This window comes from Balaenoptera physalus (assembly GCF_965194825.1).
Source record: "Balaenoptera physalus genome assembly, chromosome: Y".
NCBI lineage: Eukaryota > Metazoa > Chordata > Mammalia > Artiodactyla > Balaenopteridae > Balaenoptera > Balaenoptera physalus.
In genome coordinates this window covers 14,853,290-14,866,967 of record NC_138904.1, presented here as the reverse complement: position 1 = coordinate 14,866,967, position 13,678 = coordinate 14,853,290, and the positions used below count along the sequence as shown (strand labels likewise).

At 50.1% G+C, this 13,678-nt stretch overlaps 1 long non-coding RNA gene and 1 pseudogene across 2 annotated transcripts in view; one reads left to right on the top strand and one right to left on the bottom strand.

Moving 5' to 3' along the window:
- LOC309653328 (G-protein coupled receptor 143-like) overlaps positions 1 to 12,662 on the top strand; it is a 33,243-nt pseudogene extending 20,581 nt beyond the window's left edge. The window contains exons 5-9 of the transcript XR_014268798.1: positions 839 to 948; positions 2,508 to 2,616; positions 4,022 to 4,139; positions 5,324 to 5,567; positions 12,397 to 12,662. The product of XR_014268798.1 is annotated as a G-protein coupled receptor 143-like (transcript). The remainder of the gene's footprint in view (positions 1 to 838; positions 949 to 2,507; positions 2,617 to 4,021; positions 4,140 to 5,323; positions 5,568 to 12,396) is intronic.
- LOC309653341 lies at positions 4,021 to 5,416 on the bottom strand. Its single transcript, XR_014259109.1, has 2 exons — positions 5,298 to 5,416; positions 4,021 to 4,169 (listed from the first exon to the last, which is right to left on the bottom strand). It is a non-coding gene; the product is annotated as an uncharacterized lncRNA (long non-coding RNA).
- Positions 12,663 to 13,678: the final 1,016 nt, after the last annotated feature.

The window sequence follows — 13,678 nt, the reverse complement described above, 5'->3', positions numbered from 1 at the left end:
CACTCTCCCCTCTGGTGTGAGCACTTCACACATATGAAAACAAGAACACTAGCATTTTTCTCGTTCCACCTTCCATGGCCACAGGAGCTGTTCCCTCCTCTGCTTTTCCATCCCGTCTGGGGTCGGGCCTGGGCAACACCCCCTTTGCTTTGGATTCTCTCCTCCTCTTTGCCATTTTCCTCTACACTATGTGTTTGTTAACTGATAGCCCCGACCTTGGTAACATACTTGTGTGTGGCACTCCACCGTGTCCTGTGGCGACGGATGATTCTCAAGACCCATCAGTAGAAATCCTGGTCCTTCACCCTGAAGAGAACCAGTGAAATGATTATCTGTCACCATGAGAACACATATCCTGTGCAGCGTGAGGCTTGGGTATTTTGAGTTGGTCGAGGACAGAGCTTGGATCTTACTCGTGATGTCAGCCAGGCTTAGCACGTACGTAGAAAGTGCTGGTTCATAGAATGCCTTTGTCTTGCTTGAAAGACAAGTCGGGGGAGACCCACTTGTTTGAGAGACCCAGCGGGGGAGTTGGGGGGCGGGAATCCACCACCCCAGAGAGCCTTTTCCTCTCTTCACCTTTTCCCAGCAGGGAACTTTAAAAGCTCCCTGATTTACGAGACAAGCAGAACCATGACAGATCCTCCTTTTTCTTCTGTGATTTATCGCTTGTCCGCAGACGTGAGACGTGAGTCAGGTTTCCTTCGGGCAGAGCCAGAAGTCCATCTGTGTCTTTCCCTCTTCGATCTGGTCCTCTTATCTCGACTTCCAGATAAGTCGGCGCATCTCAGGCAAAGCCCCGTTTTTTCCCGAGAATGACCCGGCTTTCCTCCCTCAGGTGTGAGAGGGGTCTAGAGCATGCCATCCCCCACTACGTCACCACGTACTTGCCTGTGCTGCTCGTCCTAGTGGCCAACCCCATCCTGTTCCGAAAGACAGTGACTGCAGGTAAACCACGGGGAAGTTCTCTGGGGGCCAGGCCACGGCTACGGCCCCAGGCCACGGGCTCTGATCATTGTCTGGGACCACGGACCTCGTTTGTCATCCTCCAGAGAGGAGCAGAATACAGCTGGGGAAAGTGAGGGGGTTTAATAAACGAGAGGGAGCAAGCCTACTCATTGATGGGCTGTACGAGTTCTTGGCCAACGTCTGCCAGCTAAAGCCGGGACCAGGGGGCTTTTCACTTCTGTCTGGGCTCATCCTGAGTCTGCCATTGGCGTGCCCCGGAGGACCCGAGTGGCCTTGGAAAACTGCGGAGGGGAGACGGGAGCAGGCAAGGAAAGGGCAGCCGAGGGGAAGGGACGGATGTGGACTGAGCCGTCCTGGGAGCCTGGGCCCTCCCGTGATGTCTGGGCCTGTGTCTTCTCCCACTTGGGCAGTAAACAGGAAGGAGAGCACAGGAAGTGAGTCAAATGCATCAGGAAGAACTGGGTGAGAGGGACCTTGTGAGTCAGCGGAAAGCACTGGACAGACCTCTGGGCCAAGGCAGGGGACCTGCATTCCAGCCCCCATCCCATCTTCAAGGAAGCGTGCCCTGGGGCGAGTCTCCAGGCCCCTCATGCTGCCCTGTGGGTCCCTCACGGGCAGAATGAGAGGAAAGAAACACACCTTAACAGAAAGGTCACTTGAGGATCAGCTGTGGATTGTAGAACTTTAACCCAAGTGAAGTGCTCTACCACTAGGGAGAGAAAAATCGCTGCAGCTCTTTGGATCTCTCTTTGCATATCTGCATTTAAAACTAGTGTGCTGTACACCTGAAACTAACACAACATTGTAAATCAACTATACGCCAATAAAAATTAAAAACAAAACACCCCTCCCCCCATAAAACTAGTCTATTAAATATAGCTTTTTGTTTTTTTAACAAAATTGCATTAAAAAATAGTGATTTGATTACATCATACAAATGAAAATGACTTATAGAAAAAAGACTGGAAAGAAATACACTAAGATGCTAACAACGGTTGTCTCTGGGTGAACTTTGGGTTATCAATTCTTTCCTAAAACTTTTTTATATTTTCCAACTTGTCTGCAAGGATAAATGTCAAATCTTTCAACAATTTAAAATAGTGAGCATGCATTATTTTTATAGTAAAAAATATAAACCGTAAACAAATATGGTTCCCGAACTAGTAAAATCCAGATAAAACCCAGAGTGTAGTTAACAGCACTGTACCAGTGTTGATTTCTTCATGGTGACCAATGTGACTGTGGTTGTGTAAGATGTTAAGTCTGGGGACAGCTAAGTGTCGGGAACTCTCGGTACTGTCTTTGCAAATCTTGTGTAAATCTAAAATGATTTCATAGTAAACGTTTAAAAACTCTATATTCCCGTGCGTCTCCGAGAAGTCCCAGGTGGAGGTGGTGAGGAAAGCATGGCCGGGTCTTGCTGGGCTTCACGCGCTCCTGGTTGTGCTGCTGAGCTCCCATCTGCTTTACTGCCCTTCCTTTGCACGCAGGAAACGTAAATAATGAAATTACGTGCTGTTCCCCTCTGCTCTTCACAGTGGCCTCTTTACTAAAAGGAAGACAAGGAGTTTACACGGAGAACGAGAGGCGGATGGGAGACGTGATCAAGACCCGATTTTTCAAAATAATGCTGGTTTTCATTATTTGGTAACCTTTCTTCTTTTTTTAAAACTGTCGCTGGGAAGGGAAATGCAAACCGCCTGTCATTTGCTTTTCCAAGTGTGACCTGAAAGTTCCAAAGGGAAGCGTCTTTGGAGAGGAAATTTTTGAAACTTGTGCTAGGTGCCTTTGGAGGAAATGCTTGCGAGACAGGAAGGCAAGTCTACCATCCGTGAACTTCTGGAAGGATAGTCACATCTACTCAAACTATATAAAAAGCCCTAAGAACGAAAAGTCCCGAGTTTAGTTTTGATGCATCCCAACCATGTGCCTCCGGAGTTTTGTCCCATCTCTGGGGTTAGCATTCATATTAAGTGCCTTCTAAATCCACCCATTTGCAGCAGTCTTTTTTTTTTTTTTTTTTTTTGTCGCACAGCCTGTGGGATCTTAGTTCCCCGACCAGGGATCAAACCTGCACGTCCTGTAGTGGAAGCATGGAGTCCTAACCACTGGACCACCAGGGAAGTCCTTGCATCAGTCTTGACACCAGGATTCCTGGATCTGACAAGATAATAGGGCAAGGGCCCATCTTTAGTGTTGTGACTCACCGCTCAGGCAAGAAGGGTAGAGAGTGGGACTTCCCCGGCGGTCCAGTGGTTAGGACTCCACGCTTCCACTGCAGGGGACATGGGTTCCATCCCTGGTTGGGGAACTAAGATCCCACAAGCTGCGTGGCACGGCCAAAAAAATAAAAATAATAAAAAAAAAAGAAGGGTAGACAGTAATATTCCTGTCCTCAACTGTCCACCCACCTGCCATTCCCCCTAACCGCCGCCCCCGCCACAGGTGTCGTGCCCCAGCGTTTTAAGTGGGTGTGCTGGGCATAGACCTGTAACCCATGCAAAATCGACTGGAATCAGGAAACACTTTGCTGTGGTGAAGCAATGCTTCGCAAGACAGAGCACGCCTTTGTGGGGTTAATAATTGATCTGATGTGGGGAGGTTTGTTTGGACAGTCTCCTGCGAGAGACGTAAATTAGCTCCCTCTAAAAATACACAGAGCTTGTGGTTTCAAACGTCACCTCCCTGCCAACAATAACCTCAAAAAATTCAAACATAAAATGTCAAGATTTGTTTTGGTCTCCATCAAAACATTAGCTTACTCTTCAGAGGAAGGATGAACTCTGGGTTATTTGACATGTGCTAGAATCTTCCACCTGATGTGGTGTTGAGTGCGACCATCGGAAGCACCTGTTGGTCTCTGCTTTGGGCTGAGAGGGGTGGCATCTCTTACGTCAGAATCTTGGTGTGCTGCGTCCTTCTTGCTGCTAAGCAGGCACTGCCCCCGCCCCAGGACATCTAGGTCTCGGTAGGCATGGTCCCTGACCCCCAGCGTTAAAAATGAATTATGTCACATGTTCTCTTCACCTGTGGGCCATTTTCTTTCTAACAGTTGGGTGTCGAATATCATCAATGAAAGCCTTTTATTCTATCTTGAAATGCAACCAGATATCAATGGAGCCTCTTGGAAACAGGTCAGAAATGCAGCCAAGACCACGTGGTTCATGATGGTAGGTCCATCTTAATTTAAAATGTTCTTCCTAAAGAAAAAAAAAAAAAAACAAAAAGGGATAAAACCACTCAGAAGTATGATCTATATGTTATTTAAATATGCAGGGAGTTGAATAGGTTCCTGGGATGCTTACATCTGGCCTTGGTCCACGAGCTAGCTATTTTCATTCAGTGTTGGGATCGTTATTAAATGGATATGACTCTGGTAAATCAACTTGGCAAGTGAATCAAACCTTCCAGGAAGATTTAAAATATCAGGGACTTTCTCTTGAGGAAGTGTTTCAGACTGAAAAAACCATAGGATGTAGGTATTGCTTATAACATTATCCATAATTATAAAGCATTATAGATAACCCACATTGTTTTAAACAAAAGGGAATGGTTAAGTTAATGATGGTCTTTGATCTTGAGGAATGTTATGCCGATGTTGAAGATGACAATGTAAAAAAATGACAATGGTGAAATCTAGTGTTAAGTGAAAAATACAAGATCTAAAAATTATACTGATTTCAACTACCTAGTAACACGTGTATGAAAAAATATTGGCGAGAAATACACAAAATCATAATAAGGTGGAAAGAGCATGGGTAGTTTCCCTCAATGTTTTCATTATACTGCATTTCCAAGTACAAAAATCCATACGCGAGCTGTTAGTGGAGAGATGCACGGTGCCCTACACAGAATTAAAATTTACGTTGCTTCAGAGTCGGGGGAAAGCTGATTCAGGAGGCTAAGACCAGCATTAGCTGCCTCCACCCCTGCCTGTGCTGTGGTCACGTGCAGGGACCACACGTAAGCAAATTTTCCTAGACTGTTAGGCTCAGGCGCCTTTGTGCACTCACATCCTGCCAGGGGCGCGAGGGGCAGGGCCCCGAGTGCCTGCGGGAGAGCGCGGCCACGGGCCAGAGGTGACACAGCCCTGCTGGGCCGCCCAGGGCCTCCCCTCTCCCGCCCCCCGCCTCTGGTCTGACTCAGCTCCTCTCCCCACCCCACCTCCTCTGTCTTCAGGCACCTTTGAGGGCCCAGCACCTCCAGCCAATCTCTGTCTCGCCCCACACCAGCCAGTGGGGCAGGTCGCAGTGAGGCCAGCCCAGCGGGCCCCGAGTCACCCTGGGACCACCCAGTGCTCTGATATCCACTGTCCCACCGTGACTCACCCCTGTCTCTCTGTCCTCCCTGCCAGGGGATACTGAATCCAGCCCAAGGGTTCCTGCTGTCCCTGGCCTTCCACGGCTGGACAGGCTGCCGGCCGGCTTTTCGCGCTCCCAGGAAGGAGATCCAGTGGGAATCGATGAGCACCTCGGCCGCCGAGCGGGGTCCCCGGTCCCCGAAGGGCTCCCGTGAGGCCCGGGAAAGGCGCGCTGCCGGAAAGGAGGTGCGTGCCGGCGGGCACACTTCCGACGAGGCCTTGAGCCTGCTGTCTGAAGGTAAGAGCCCCTCCACCAAGGCGGGCAGACGGCGGGGCCCCTGGCTCCCCTGGAAATGCTTTATAAACGGCGAGGTGGCTGGCGCATAGGATCTGTCCTGATGTCTGGAACCTGCTTCAAGGCGAGAATGGAAAGTGACAATGTTAGTCTTGCATCTCATCCTCCTCCTCTCCTTTTACTACGATAGTGGTACCTTTCCTCTGGTTATTAAAGCACCGTAGCCTTGTAATAATTATAACTGGCTCCACCTTGGGCTGGATGGCATTTTGAATATGAGATAAATTGCCACTTCAAACCCGTCGCGGGCGTTTGCTGTAAGACAACGAATGGTACGACCTGACCTCTGTAGCTTTTAGTTGCAGCTTGGTTTGTCCACCTCATTCGGGGACATTTAAGATAACACGCTGGTCGTCCGGTGCTGGCTCTTCTGATCTGTCCTTTTCGCTTCAACACTGTGGCCCTCAGATTGGTCCTCCTTTTAAGCTCCTGTTTAATCTGATTTGGGGTTATGTCTATTAACCCAGCCGATAAGGAGGAAGAAAGTATCAGTTCAAGGCCCAAATAATGTTTCTCTAAAGATTGCCATCTACTAAACCTATTACATACATTTTATATTTATATACTCATGCATACTATTTATATATATAAATAAACCTATTATATGTACTTTTCATTAAACATACTGTAACCTTATAATTTATCATTTGCTCTGCATTCTGAATTTACTATTACAAAAAGCTCATTTATATTCTAATCAAGATGGGTAATGAGAGAGAATAATCGCTAGACCTATGATCCCTATTCCTAACTCAGTCTCAGGGGCTGTCATGGTTATGATAGCTGATTAATTTTACCGTCCCTGGTCTATGCAGATCTTTATTCCCTTGAAAGATTCTTCTTGAGCAGACGTTTTGCTGTTAGCATTGAGTAACAAGACTGGAAATTCTTTACAAGAAGCGGACACATGTTTGCAGCACCTCCTCTGGGGGTCAGGGGGTTGATTCCACAGATGCTGCTTGGGGAGGAGGCCACCCCACACCCTCCTTCTGTCCCCACTGAGGCCCTGAAGCCCCTCCCTCTTCCCACTTTATTACCATGGGGCTGGTTGAAAACGCTTTTAACCAGAATGCATCACTCTGCGGCCCATGTACCGTCTTGCACTCATGCTTGACCACTGCACGTGGTAAGGGCCCAATAGTCGTTTGTAATAATTATGTTAAATTACACATTTTTGGTGGGAAATTAGTTCTAAAAGGCCTAAGAGTAATTAATTATAAGATGTAAAGACTTCTTAGACATAAGATTTAAAGAATTCTTAGTAACGTAAGAGTTGGGGTACTGTGTCAAATGTATCTCAAAAGAGCTGGGGAAAAAAAGAGCTGAGATCTTCTTAACCATTTTTTTTAGTAAGACTTTGTAATGAGTAGGCACTTTCTTTGCATAAAAGCAACATTTGTCAAGCTTGTTAGAAGCAAGGTGGCACATGGCCTCAGTATAAGCAATGGACTTGCTACGCAGGAGCCATGATCATAACCTCCAGGAAGGGCTCGTGGCTCCTGGGCGCAGGACTGTCCATCTGGGCCTCCTCCAAGTGAGCTGAGGACTAGCCCTTCCTGCAAATCTCAGTTAGTATTTCTTGACCTCTAATAGGGTGCGAACGACAGTGATTTTCATGAGATTAAATAGATCTTTGTGCTATGTGCTTAAATAGTGCTGGGGCACAGAGGGCATTCCATAAATGCTAACTCTGGTAAGCATACATAAGTCCCATTACATATTCATAACCTGAGCGGAGACATGGAGCAAATGTTGGCGAGATATAGAATGAAAGAGTCCATGAAAATTTCCAATCTGCGTTTAAAGTGTGAAGGCAGAGCAATCTGGGCTAACGATGTGGATACATGTCAGGAAACAAGCCCGGGGCAGAATGATCCCCACGGGGGAGACTCCTGTTCTTATACCACAGGCTGTATACGCTGCTGCCAGAACCCTCAGGAAACGGCAGCCTAATGTCTACAGTGGTAATCTTGGAAATGAGATACGGCTGGCTTGGTCTTGGGCTGTTTCCTTTCTCCTCCTTTCCAGCCACTTTGCTTTTAGTCTCTTTTGTAAAGGTAGGGAGCTACTCATAATACAGAAAGTACTATTACGTGTCAGAGAAAAGCCCAGAGATACAAACTCGAAGCAGTACATACAATTAGGCTTCTCCCTGTTTGCATTGGTTAAGGTGAAGCTTGACTGGTTTATCATATCCTTAAGCCTCTATCTACTACTTTAGGATTCACTTCGAGGCCAACAGGCTTACGCTGAGCCTCCGATAGGAAGTATCTGACGTGGTGTCTGGCACTTACTAGGTACTTGACATAAGTCAACTGAGTTTGAACAAATATTCATCGAGCCTCTGCAATGTGGTCAACAGCATTTTAGCTGAGGGGCGGGGGCGGTGTGTGTGGATTGTGAATGTCCCTGGGAAGTGTCACGTAGGAAACTTGCAAGTATCAGTTAAGTAAAGACAATACTATATTTTGTTCTAAAAAGTCTGACGCGTTAAAGGGACACAGAAAAGGCAGGGCCTCCATGGGACATGGGTGAGGGTTTCTGGAGGAGGTCATGTTCAGGCTGGGTCTTGCACCGCAGACTGCAATGGGAGAGGGGGAAGCCCGGAGGACACCCTGTGTGGAGACTCAGGGCAGAATGTCGGCACGTTGTTCAGGGGTGGCCACAGCGTGGGGTTTGTGGGAAGCTGGAGAGGCAGGTCGGGAACAGATAACGAAGGGTTTTTACGGATTCTGCTAAGGAGTTTGCATTTTATCTAGTGGCCAGCGTGAGGCCAGTTTGCATTTTATCTAGTGGCCAGCGCGAGGCCAGTTAAGGTTTTTAAGTGGAGAGATGCACTCAGATTTGCTTGTAGGACTGGCCTAGTGAATGGATGTGGGAGAGTTGATTGGATGATCATGCTTCGTGGCCATGGCAACAGCTAACATTGAGGGGATCTGTGTGTAATTCTCTATGACAACTTCGTTCAAAATGGCATCTTTATGAAGAATCGGAATTTCCCTTGGGACTAAAAGTCAAGAAAAAAGGGTACTTCTCACAAATAAGCAAAAACCTGGTTGGTTTTTATCTGGTGAGCACCAGAAAACCTTAAAATATTATTTCCTCTGTCCATGAGCTTTACGAAGCGTAGTGTCTGATCTCTGGCCCTTCTTTAACAGGGACACTTTGTGTTCACAACGGAAAAGTTCAGGATCTGATGGATACTTTAACCTTATCATTGCCTTCAAGGGTTGGGGGGTGTATTTCTCAGGAGACCTGCTCCCCTAGCCTTCAACGTCACTCTGGACCAGGTTCCCCCAAGCCCCGCCCACCGGCAGGGGGCACGGCTCCGGTGGCAGGGCGGGGCGGCAGTGGAGCTGGGGCGTGGTCACAAAGGGGGCGTGTCTTAGGCAGAGGCCTGGCGGGGAGGGGCGTTGACGAGAACAGGCCTTCCCTTGCTGTGGCAAAGGAGGGGGGCGTGGCCACAGGGATAGGGGTGTGGCTGTGGACAAGATGGACCACGGGGTATAAGGATTGCGTCAGTGGGGTAGGGCCGAGACGCGGGGCATGTGGGGAGGCAAAGAAGGCTGTCGTTAGAAGAGAGCACGTGTAGTGTGTCCACAGGTAGGAAGCTTGTGGCCTCTGCAGAACACAGTGGATGGAAGTGAGGGGGCGTAACTGTATGTCTCGCACGTCTTTTCTCTCCCCCCAGGTGTCTTTCCCACAATTCCCTGTCTCTCTCACAATACCCTAGTTCTTGCACCATTCCCTCTCACACAATTGCCCTTCCTCTCCCCTGATCCCTCGTTGTTCCCACAATTCTCCATCCTCTCCTACAACCGCTTGCTTTTCTCACAGTTCTGTGTTTCTCCCACAGCCCCCTATTGCTCCCACAATTCTCTTCCCACAATTTCCCATTTCCTGCCACAATCCTGGATTCTTCATGGTTTCTCACAAACCTGTTGTCTTCTACAGTTCCTTTTGCTACCGCGTTCCACCGCTCCCCCAATTCTTTTTCTCGGAGAGATTTCTGTTCTCCAGCGTAATTCCTTCTCTCTGACAATGGCCCGTCATCTGCCACAGTTCTCTCTCTCGCAAGGCCTCTCTTCCACAACGGCCAGTCTGCCCCACAGTACTCTTTTCCCCGTAATCCTCTGTTCTGCCTGGCAATTCCGTATCTCCTGCCCCCCCACCAAGTTTCTGCCGTTTCCCACAGTACTCTTTCTCCCACCATTGCGTCTCCCCCACATCTCTTTATCCTCCATCACAGTTTCACACCTCCCCAAATTGCCTGTTCTCTCCCGCACTTCCCCCTTACCGTCCCCATTTCTCTGTTCTGTCTCATACACCGCATTCTTTGTCTGTGATTCTCTCTGCCGTCACTGGCCCCTCCACGTAACACCAGGTGGCGCCATGGGTCGTGTTTGCCAGGGGAGTGGGAGGGAACACGCCCCAGGGCCTCCAGCTCTGTCGGGCTGGCTGCACCCAGTTGAACACCTTGAAGGGGACGCAGGCCCAGGGGTTGTACGCTCTCCATGGCTCATGCTCCTAACCACCTGGTTGGGTTTCTGATCTAGCGCCTCGAGGCTTTAAGGGATCCAGGAACAACAGCTGAGGGCACCGGAGGCATCCAATATGCCTCCCAAATGTCAGGTCTGCGTGGAGCCAGGACGTTCTCGAGAAGCCGCCTGGGCTTGCAAGGCTCCCTGACGGGAGTTGCGAGGAAGGCGCTCGGCCCTTGGGCACTGGGAGGTCGCTGGCAGCTGCGTTTCCTGCACGCACACTCAGATGTGCACACGCACCGATAGAGAGTTAGTCCCTCACCCCCACCACCATGGCCTCTTTGGATTTGCTTCTCAGAGACTTTACGACCAGACGAGGAAACCCATGGAAAAGCAGGCCTGCTGGAAAGCCCAGCTGCAAGCAGCCGGCCAACTCGGCGCAGGCGGGGCTGGGGGCCAGGGGCGCGGGGCGGGTGTGTGTGTGTGTGTGTGTGTGTGTGTGTGTGTGTGTGTATTCAGCGGCGGCGCTGGCATCTGACGCTCAGGGTTGTCGTGACATACAGGGGTCTCCTCCCTGGAGCCCCGGGGGACGGGCAAGGAAGCAGGAACTCTGAAAAAGGGGGCAGAATATGTCCCAAAGTGTCAGGTCACGGGCCAGACCTTGATCACGAGCCCCCGTGTGACCCTCCAACCCAGAGGCTTTTTGAAAAGACCACAGAAATCGCACACACGTTCCCATGAGCCCAGGACGCGCTCACGAACGGCGAGCGACGCCGAGAGAAGCGAGCCTTCGCGAAGCGCCGGTGAACCCCTCCGGCCGGCGGGCAGTTCTGGAAGCGGAAGTGGCTTCCCCAGGCGTTTCCAAGCCCACAGCGTGCTGACGGCCTCTCCCTTTCCCCCTAAGTGTCCTCTAAAACTCGGCGTGTGGCTCTTCTTACTCCGGGCTTGTTCCTGCCGGGTTTTATACGTTAGTCTCCACGAGTGCTCTGAGGTGCCTGTGCCGTGTCCCACGGGTGTCAAGGCGGTGACCCCACGGTATTTAGCCATTCAACGTTAGCTTATCGTGCCGGGGGCTGGTTGAGGCACTACAGATACCGTGGTGACTAGGGTGGACACATGCGCTGTCCACTGAGACTCTCCATATAATTATATAATAATTCTTATATCAACATTTGTGAATGAAAGTCACAAAGAACCGTATAATATTCAAGGCAGCGAGAAGTGCTGCGAAGAACACGTCAAGAGGGGGCAGGAGAGTGGTTTTAGATGTGCGTCCAGACACCTTGAGGAGGAGGTAACATTTGAGTTGAGACCTGAATGCGGTGTGGGAGTGAGCCGTGAGAAAATCTGGAGCGCTTTGCAGGCAGAAAAAGAGATGTGCAAAGGCCCTGGGGCAGCACTGAGCTTGGATGTAAGAGAAGCATGTGCCTGAAGGTTGTGAGTGAGCAGAGGGACATGAGGGGAGGAGGCTGCAGCCGTCAGCGGGGCCTCTCGGTGGAGGGAGTTGGAATTTGGAGATGTTCCTGAAGGGCAGTCACCTGCCCCATGCACAGCTGAAAAGGCCACCCTCCTCTGCGTCTTCCTTCGCTGTATTCCTGACACACACACCCTAGAACCTGGCATCCAGCAGGCAAGCCTGGATATTTGTGGAGTGATATCCGTAGAAAGAACAATTCTGACATCTGTTGCAAAGATCTCCCACACCTTCTAAAGGAAGGTGTGTTGTTGGGATGATTAAACAGACCTCCGGGATTACTCTTTTGGCTGGAGTGATGTTTGCTTTCATTCTACTGATTGTTACCTACGTCCCTCCTCTTAAGTTTTAGTAAGAGGAGTCCTTGGGGCACCTCGTGGCATTGAGAGCAGGTGGCCGGGCGACCCCAGAGCGCTGTTGCCCCCGAGTGACCCCTGGGGCAGCTGTGCCCACTGTCACCACAGTGCACCGAGGTCTCGGGCCCCTCAGACAGCGTGTCCCAGGGCTCCGCAACTCCCCCGTGTCAACAGTCTCTTTCCTTTTGGGCTGCAGCATCCACAGGGTTTGGCTGAGATGCGGTGAGCTGCCCAGTGGGGAAATTTGGAGGAAGGGAGGCAGGGGTGGACCTCCCTTCAGGGAGGTCGTACATCAGCTGCCCCAGATGATTCTGTATGATTTTTGTCCTTTGGAATGATTTAACCACATGCAGGTGAAAGTATCATGTAATTTTCTTTTATAAATACAGACGGTTGGGAAGCTTGTGAAAGATGTTCTCGGACACGGACATCGTCACGTGACAGTCTTTTTTCCTCTCCAGGTTCCGACGCCAGCACAATTGAAATCCATGTTGCAAGTGTGTCCCGCAACGGAAAGGAGACTGAATCTGTTCCAAAAGCGCAGGGAGACCTGTGAGAGGACGAGACAGAGGTCCAGACCCCGTCTCCCTCCGACTCCACGTTTCTCATCCCTTAGGACTGTGTTCTCGCCTGCAGTCAGCGCACTGCAGGGTGTAGCGTCCCCCTAGATCTCACTCCTGTCACCACGTTAGCGTATTCCCCAGGACCCTCTTTGTGGTAGGAGGAATGATCTGTGAGCCTGCGCTTGGGGATGGCAGGGGGAGTCCTTCGAGATCAGACGCTCTGCAGCTTCTCCAGACTCTCCACTGACGTTAGTTTTTCTGATCTGGCTGTAACGTTAAATGCCAGATGCAGGTCCTTGGAAAAGTTAATAAAGTAGCTGTGTCCGAGCTCCCAGCCTGACTTGGATTCTGTCTGAACAACACCGCCAGCGAATGCTCTTGAGTCAGATAGTGATGATGCCAAAAGGCCACGAGAAGAGGCAGCAGGACCGACGGGGCACCGAGGAGCAGCTGAACAGCAAGTTCCTTATCCACCACTAGGGGGCAGCAGAGGACAGGCTTGGACCGGCAATTTAGCCCCCGGTCCCCACGTTGTGTTGAGCAATGATTCAGTTTAAGGAATCCTTGGGACCTGACTTATGCTCAGATCATTGCCTACGTTTCCATCTTTCCATCAGTTGAAATATAGATTATATATATAAAGTATACATATATAATTATATGGAGAGTTTTCCTTTGATATCCGTGAGAGATTTGTTCTAGGACCCCCACGGATACCAAAATCCACAGAAGCCCTGGTCCTCATCCGCGGGGGGCCCTGGTCCGCATCTGCGTGGGGTCTTCCGCATCCACGGGAGCCGCGGACCGGGGGATGGGCAGTGCAGACGGTCGGCTGTTTATAAAATTTGCATACTATAGATACTGAATATATGCATGTGCACATATATATCTGAGGGCAAAAATACTGTACTTACTATTCATTGGAGACGCAAGCCACCTAGGTAAGTCTATCAAAGGCAAGGCACCATTTCCTCAGGACACTGCAGTCAGCGCTGCCACGTGACCCTCGTTTATATCAAGACTAGGACCCCATCCTGCTCTAGCAAAGCTGTCCAGGATGCGTCTGGATTTATGCTTTTGGAGTCACATGGCCACAGATGGATTCAGACCATCCCGTGACTGTGACCGTGGTACCCAGGGCTGCGTGCTCCTGAAGATGGACCTAACACGGCCCCCCAGC